We start from the raw sequence: 6,832 nt of genomic DNA, 5'->3' as shown, positions 1-6,832 counted from the left end.
CATGATGGAGACGTTACTGGGCCCGCTCGAGCAAATTGATGAACAACGGGAGGACAGTGACAGTGACAGTGAATATCCATGAGATAAACTATTACAAAGCTGTTCATGATTGGGTTTCAGTCATAAAATGATCCAACACCCATCCCTCCATCACCACCAACAATGACTGTTTGGACCCTGACTTACTGGGGAAACCTGGGCCAATCAGGTGATGCTGAGGACAGAGTCTTCAGGGCTGCAGGCAGTGATGGCTGGTTGTCGGTCCAGGTGATGCTAGGGACCAAACCCAGGTTGGGGGAGCATATCACATGTACTCTATCCGCTGTACTATCTCCTGACTCTTTTTGGGGGGGTCTGGTGGTGCTCAGGGGACCACATGGGATGCTAGGAATTGAACCCAGGTTGGCCGCGTGCAAGGCAAATGCCCTCCTGACACTTACCTGGAGAACTTAACGTATATACAGGACAACTTTCAATGATCCTATAATGATATAGCAACGAAGCGATGGTGTAACATAATGTTAAAAATAGATAAAGTAAAATTAGAATCCTGACTTAAATTTTCCATGCCAGCTTTTAATTATTGTTTTTGTTTATTTGGGGGCCACAGCCAATGGTGCTTACTCCTGGCTATGCACTCAGGAATTACTCCTGACAGTGCTCGGGGAACCATATGGGATGCTGGAAAATCAAACCCAGGTTGGCCACGTGCAAGGCAAATGCCCTACTCGCTGTGCTATTGCTCCGACCTGAAATGATCATTTTTTATTATAGTCTAGTATCCCAACATACTGTATCTGTCCTGCCTTTTCTTTTTCTCTCCTATCCTTCCTTCCTTCCTTCCTTCCTTCCTCCCTCCCTCCCTCCCTTCCTTCCTTCCTTCTTTCCTCCCTTCCTTCCTTCCTTTATTTTTATGGTATCAGACTTTTAAGTGATGGCCCTTTGTTGTAATCTGGATAGAACTAGAAGGTGTCATCTTAAGGGAAATAAGAGGAACAATAACTGTCGATGATATCACTCAAATTATATATACCAAGCAAGGGATATCATAGCATCCCATGAAAACAAACCCTTATACTCTGACAGCAGAATGGAGGTTACCAAATAGAGTGCAGGGTAATTGAGGCAGGGAGGAATTCATCCTTTCTCATAGCTGAGTAGTATTCCATTGTGTACAAAGACCACAATTTAATAATGGTAGTTGGAAGGTGCAAATCATCATGAACAACATGATATATATATATACACATATATATATTTATGTATATGTGTATCACAGTTTCTTTATCCACTTTTCTGTTTTTATCCACACTTCAAGATCTTTTTGATTGCTTGTTTTGGGGTTACAGCCAGTGATGCTTAGGGATTACGTCTAGTTCCACACTCAGAAATTACTCCTGGCAGTTGACGGGGAACCAAATGGGGCATCGGGGATTGAACCCCAGCCAGTTGCATGCAAGGCAAGTGCCCTACCCGCTGTGCTATCCTTCCTGCCTTCACACTTCCACGACCTTGACATGAGTTCAATCCTTGCCTCCACCCCACAGGCTGAGTGTGATCCTGGCTTCGGCACACAACAGAGTGTGTGATCCCCAGTATACTTCAACAAGTGTGTATGTGGCCCGTGTGTGTGTGTGTGTGTGTGTGTGTGTGTGTGTGTGGCCCAGGGAAAGTGTGGGTGCACCACTACCAAGTTCAGGACCCCTGGGCACTACTAATCTTGTGGAAATTCCCACAAAAAAGAAAGGAACGATAGCACAGCAGGTAGGGCGTTATGCCTTGCACGTGACCAATCTGGGTTCGATTCCCAGCATCCCATAAGGTCCCCCAAGCACCACCAGGAGTAATTCCTGAGTCCATGAGCCAGGAGTAACCCCGTGCATTGCCGGGTGTGACCCAAAAAGAAAAAAAATTCAGGGGAAAAAAACAAACAGCATGCCTGTAGAGGTGGGTGTGTTTCTTTCGTCAGTGGTGAGCCCTGAACATGGGTGAGAGCTCAGTTTTATAGAGTTATTGGATGGGGCATGAGGCATCTGTAGGCAGCTGGTGGGGGGAGTCCAGAAGCAGAAATTCCCAAGAATGGTATTTTGCAAAGCAGAGTCTGGACCACCTCAAGGACACACTGGTCACGGGATTATCCCAAGGCCGTCCCTGGGCCTCTCACAATCTGCAGTCCGTTTCTGAGAGCCTTTCATTTTCTCCAGCTGCTGCTGATGGAGCCCGTTGGGGTGGGGGTGGGGGTGTTCCTTCCAGTCCTGGCCAGGTGGTGGGGCTCAGGGAACAAGGGTCTTTTCCCTCATCATTATAGCAATGAAGGGAAAGGGAATTAAAAAAATTCTTTCCCTAGGGATAAGTAAACAGTATCCAGAATACTAATTCAAAACGTAGGGCTTCATTTTATTTTTGTGGGGTTCTTGTTTTTAAGTTACTCAATTGATTTCTTTTGGGGGGTGGGGGTGGGGGGCACACAGGCCGTGCTCAGGGCTAACTCCTGACTCTGTGCTCAGGGCTCGATCCTTATGGTGCTCAGGGAACCATGTTCAGGGCCTGGGATCAAACCAGCATCAGCCACCTGCAAAAGAAAAGCCTTAAACCTTGTACTATCCAGGTCCTCAGAAACAAAAAAATTTGTTGTTTTTGGCCACACCAGGTTGTGCTTAAGATTTCCCTTTTTTTTTTTCTCAGATAGAGAAGGGAGCACCAAATAAAGGGTGTTGGGAGGATCCTCCCAGGATGGTAGAAGCCTGCTGAAAGTAGACTATAGACCGAACACGACTGCCACTCAATGCCTCTTTTGCAAACCACAGCACCCAAAAGGAGAGAGAGAACAGAGGGGAATGCCCTGCCACAGAGGCAGGGTGGGATGGGGGGATGGAGGGTGGGAGGGATACTGGGACCCGTGGTGGTGGAAAATGGGCAGTGGTGGAGGGATGGGTGTTTGATCATTGTATGACTAAAACCCAAGTACAAAAATTTGTAAGTCTACAACTGTACCTCATGGTGTTTCACTAAGTAAAGTAAAGTAAAGGCCCTCCCGTTGATCGTCGATTTGCTCGAGCGGGCCCAGTAACGTCTCCATTGGAGACTTTGTTGTTACTGTGTCTGGCATATCGAATACTCTCGGTAGCTTGCCGGGCTCTCCGAGAGGGGCGGAGGAATCGAACTCGGGTCGGCCATGTTGGCCGCTTGTAAGGCAAACGCCTTACCCGCTGTGCTGTGGCTCCAGGTGTTTCACTAATAAAAATTTAAAAAATTTTTTTCCTTTTTTTTTTTTGCCACACCCAGAGGTGCTCAGGTTTGTCTTCTGGTTCTGTGCTCAGGAATCACACTCCCGGTGGGTTTTGGGAACCATATAGGGTGCCAGGGATCGAACCCGGGTCAGTCATGTGCAAAGCAAATGCCCGAGCTGCTATATTATCGCTCCAGTCACCCACCCCCCTACCCAACCCCACAATTAAGAAGCCGAGGGTCAAAAACAAATCTTAGTAAATTAGAATTTTGATCACTGAAATTCAACATACAACAAAAGGCTGAAGATTATATGACCATGGGAATCGTCCACTAACAGAAAAAAAAAAAACAGGAGGTATGAAAAAATAAAGTGAAACTGTAGAGAAAAGATAGTAGTAATTGGATAGTAGTAATCCCCAGTGCAATTGTACTTCTGGAAACTGATCAAATGAACAGAGGTAATGCTTGTGTAGAAATCATAGACAGTAATAAACCCAAAGCTAAAAGTATCCAGATTAGAAAGGGTGCCCAGCACAAAGAAACTTAAGAAAGATACACAAGAGGCAATTCCTTCCCACTCCCAGCATACCACAGAAAAAAGATTAAAAGAGCCTCAGGGGTCCGAGGAGGCCAGTTCTGAAAAAACTCAGGTGAATTTGAGTTGCAACAGTGACTATCTCGCTGCAACTCTTAACATGGATATTAGGAGTCGCCACACTGGCGACCTTTGTTCCCTGAGAAAGCCTATGAAGCAAACGGGAAAAATACAAAGATTTTCCAAATTACTGCCTCACTTTTCCCAAATACAGGTGACGGACAAAATCTGCTTAATCCTGAAAAAAAGTCTATACTTGGGGGGGTGGGGGGCAGGGGCAGACCTTAAAGGCTGGAGCATGTGCTTGGCGTTCAGGACCCCAGGATGATCCCCCCCAACATCTAGTATAACTGGGTGGCCTACCGCACCGCTGGGTCCAAGCAGCACATGTTCAGTGTTAGGTATTGCTGGCAGTTGACCACTGGCCCCTGAGCACTGCTTATGAGAGCCTTAGATCATTAGAACCAATCATTATTACTGTGTTTCTATTTCATCTTTACATTGAGCTTTACACGTTAGACGATTTGAATCCGGCTGTCTAGCAGGAGAGGAAGGCAAAAAAAAAAAAAAATCCAAAACCAAGACACCAAAAGCAAAACACAGCTCTTCCCATGGCTCCCAAAATTCTTCAAAAGGAGAAAAAAAAAGTTAAACGTTACTATCTTAAAGAAAATGGGGAACCAGTATTTCCAGGAGAAGGAAACGGAAGAAGCTAAGCAAAAACTCAGTCCTTGCTAGGAGGGTGACTGGGATGTTACAATGCTCACCGGCCAAATGTCAGTGGACTTGAAGAGGTTTCTAAAAGCAGGGATGTGCGTGCCTTGTGCTAGAGAACACATGGTCCACATTATAAAGCCTCGGCTTCGATCCCCAAACACAAGACAACAAAAGCAAAAGTCCTGAGGCAAAGCTTTTGATTTTCCTGATGAAATTTCACTGCTCACACCGTAATCAACCCTTGTGCCTTAAATGAACCGTGTCTAAACGGAACCAGCCACCCTTGAATCCTGAGGGAGGGACCAAAAGCACCCCAAATAAGACGCCATGAGAGTATTGAAGCAAAGGCATTGTCATAATTTTGTTGCTGTTGCTGGTTTGTTTTTTTTTTTTTTTTGGTTAAAACCCTGGGTGCTCAGGGATTTTTCTGGGTTTCGAGTTAAAACCCTGTGTGCTAATTCTTGGGTGCTCAGGGATCACTCTTGGCAGGCTCAAGACCCCACATGTAGTGCGGCGGATAGAATCAGGGTTGGCCATGTGAAGACAAGCGCCCGACCCACTGTTCTATGCTTCCAGCCCAATTTCCAGAGTTTCTTAGAGACACTGGGTCTCACGGAGTGATGCTTAAGGGTTACTAATGGCTGGGAGTTTGGGGGTAGTTTCCAGGGGTGCCTGAGAGACCAAACAACACCGGGGATCAAACATGGGTCTCCTACATGCAAAACGCATGCACTAGGATTTTTCTATCTCCTCTTGACCTTCCCCGTTTATTTTTGCTTTTGTTTCTGTGCCAAACCTGACTGCTCAGGGCTTAACCTGACTGCACTCAAGGATCACTCCCAGCAGGGCTCCGGGGACCATATGAGGTGCCAGAGATCAAAATCAGGGTGGCTGCGAGCAAGGCAGGTGGACCTTCCTAGATTTCTTGTTATACAAGTTTGTGATTTCATGTCTTAGGTTGTCTGAAAAGGACAACCTTTTTAACTTTCTAGTAAATTATCAGAGTAAAAGTGTATTTTATTTTTATTTATTTATTTATTTGCTTTTTTGGGGTCAGACCCGGCGATGCACAGGGGTTCCTCCTGGCTCTGCACTCAGGAATTACTCCTGGCGGTGCTCAGGGGAGCATATGGGATGCTGGGAATCGAACCCGGGTTGGCCACGTGCAAGGCCAACGCCCTACCCGCTGTGCTATCTCTCCAGCCCCTAAAAGTGTATTTTAGAATGGTTATTCCCATCATAACATGGAAGAGGAATTAAGAGGAGGCAAGAATGAAGGAGAACTTGTTTGGAAGTTAACAGTAAGGTAAAGGCCCTCCCGTTGATCGTCGATTTGCTCGAGCGGGCCCAGTAACGTCTCCATTGGAGACTTTGTTGTTACTGTGTCTGGCATATCGAATACTCTCGGTAGCTTGCCGGGCTCTCCGAGAGGGGCGGAGGAATCGAACTCGGGTCGGCCATGTTGGCCGCTTGTAAGGCGAACAGTACTCTAAGCAAAAAATAACAGAGCACAAGGTTGAAGAGACAGTACAGGGGCTAAGACAAATATTTGCTTTGCACAAGGTTGGCGCTGGCTTCATCCTGGAATTACACATGAACCCCAAGTCCTACGAGCCGAAAAAAGAGGGGAAAAAACGTATCTGAACTAAGATTACTGCAGTAGAAGAGTCCTCCTGTTGTTCGTCGATTTGCTCAAGCGGGCCCAGTAACGTCTCCATTTTGAGACTTGTTGTTACTGTGTTTGGCATATCGAGTACGTCACAGGGAGCTTGCCAGGCTTTGCTGTGAGGGCGAGATACTCTCGGTAGCTTGCCGGGCTCTCCGAGAGGGGCGGAGGAATCAAACCCGGCTCGGCCAGGCTGGCCGCATGCAAGGCAAACGCCCTACCACTGTGCTATCGCTCCAGCCCAATGTGATAATACTGGAATATTATATTATTGGGATGCTTTGGGGTTGCATGGTGAAAGCCGCTTCTAGGACAGATTCTCATGTAGCAGAATGACTCACCCTGGAACGGAATCCCCTGGGTGTGTTTCTTCTCTCCTTGTCCAACAAACATAATAAACATACATAATATAAATCATTTTGTTTGGACACAGTAAGAAATACCTTAAGCTTGTAGAATTGCTCTCCTAGGGCCATCTCGATCTCAGACCACAGTGCTCAGGCCACGTAGTCTTTCCTCTCCCTAGCAGGGTCCTAGTCTCATTGTTGCTTTTGGATCACGACGGCATTTGTCTATGATCAAGCTCTTAACTTATAGTTAAGAATCGTGGCACTTTGGCCTGG

Source organism: Sorex fumeus, unplaced genomic scaffold, assembly GCF_029834395.1.
Source record: "Sorex fumeus unplaced genomic scaffold, SorFum_2.1 ptg000124l, whole genome shotgun sequence".
In the NCBI taxonomy this organism is placed as follows: domain Eukaryota; kingdom Metazoa; phylum Chordata; class Mammalia; order Eulipotyphla; family Soricidae; genus Sorex; species Sorex fumeus.
The sequence above is the reverse complement of the archived record's forward strand: the minus strand, read 5'-3'. Positions refer to the sequence as shown.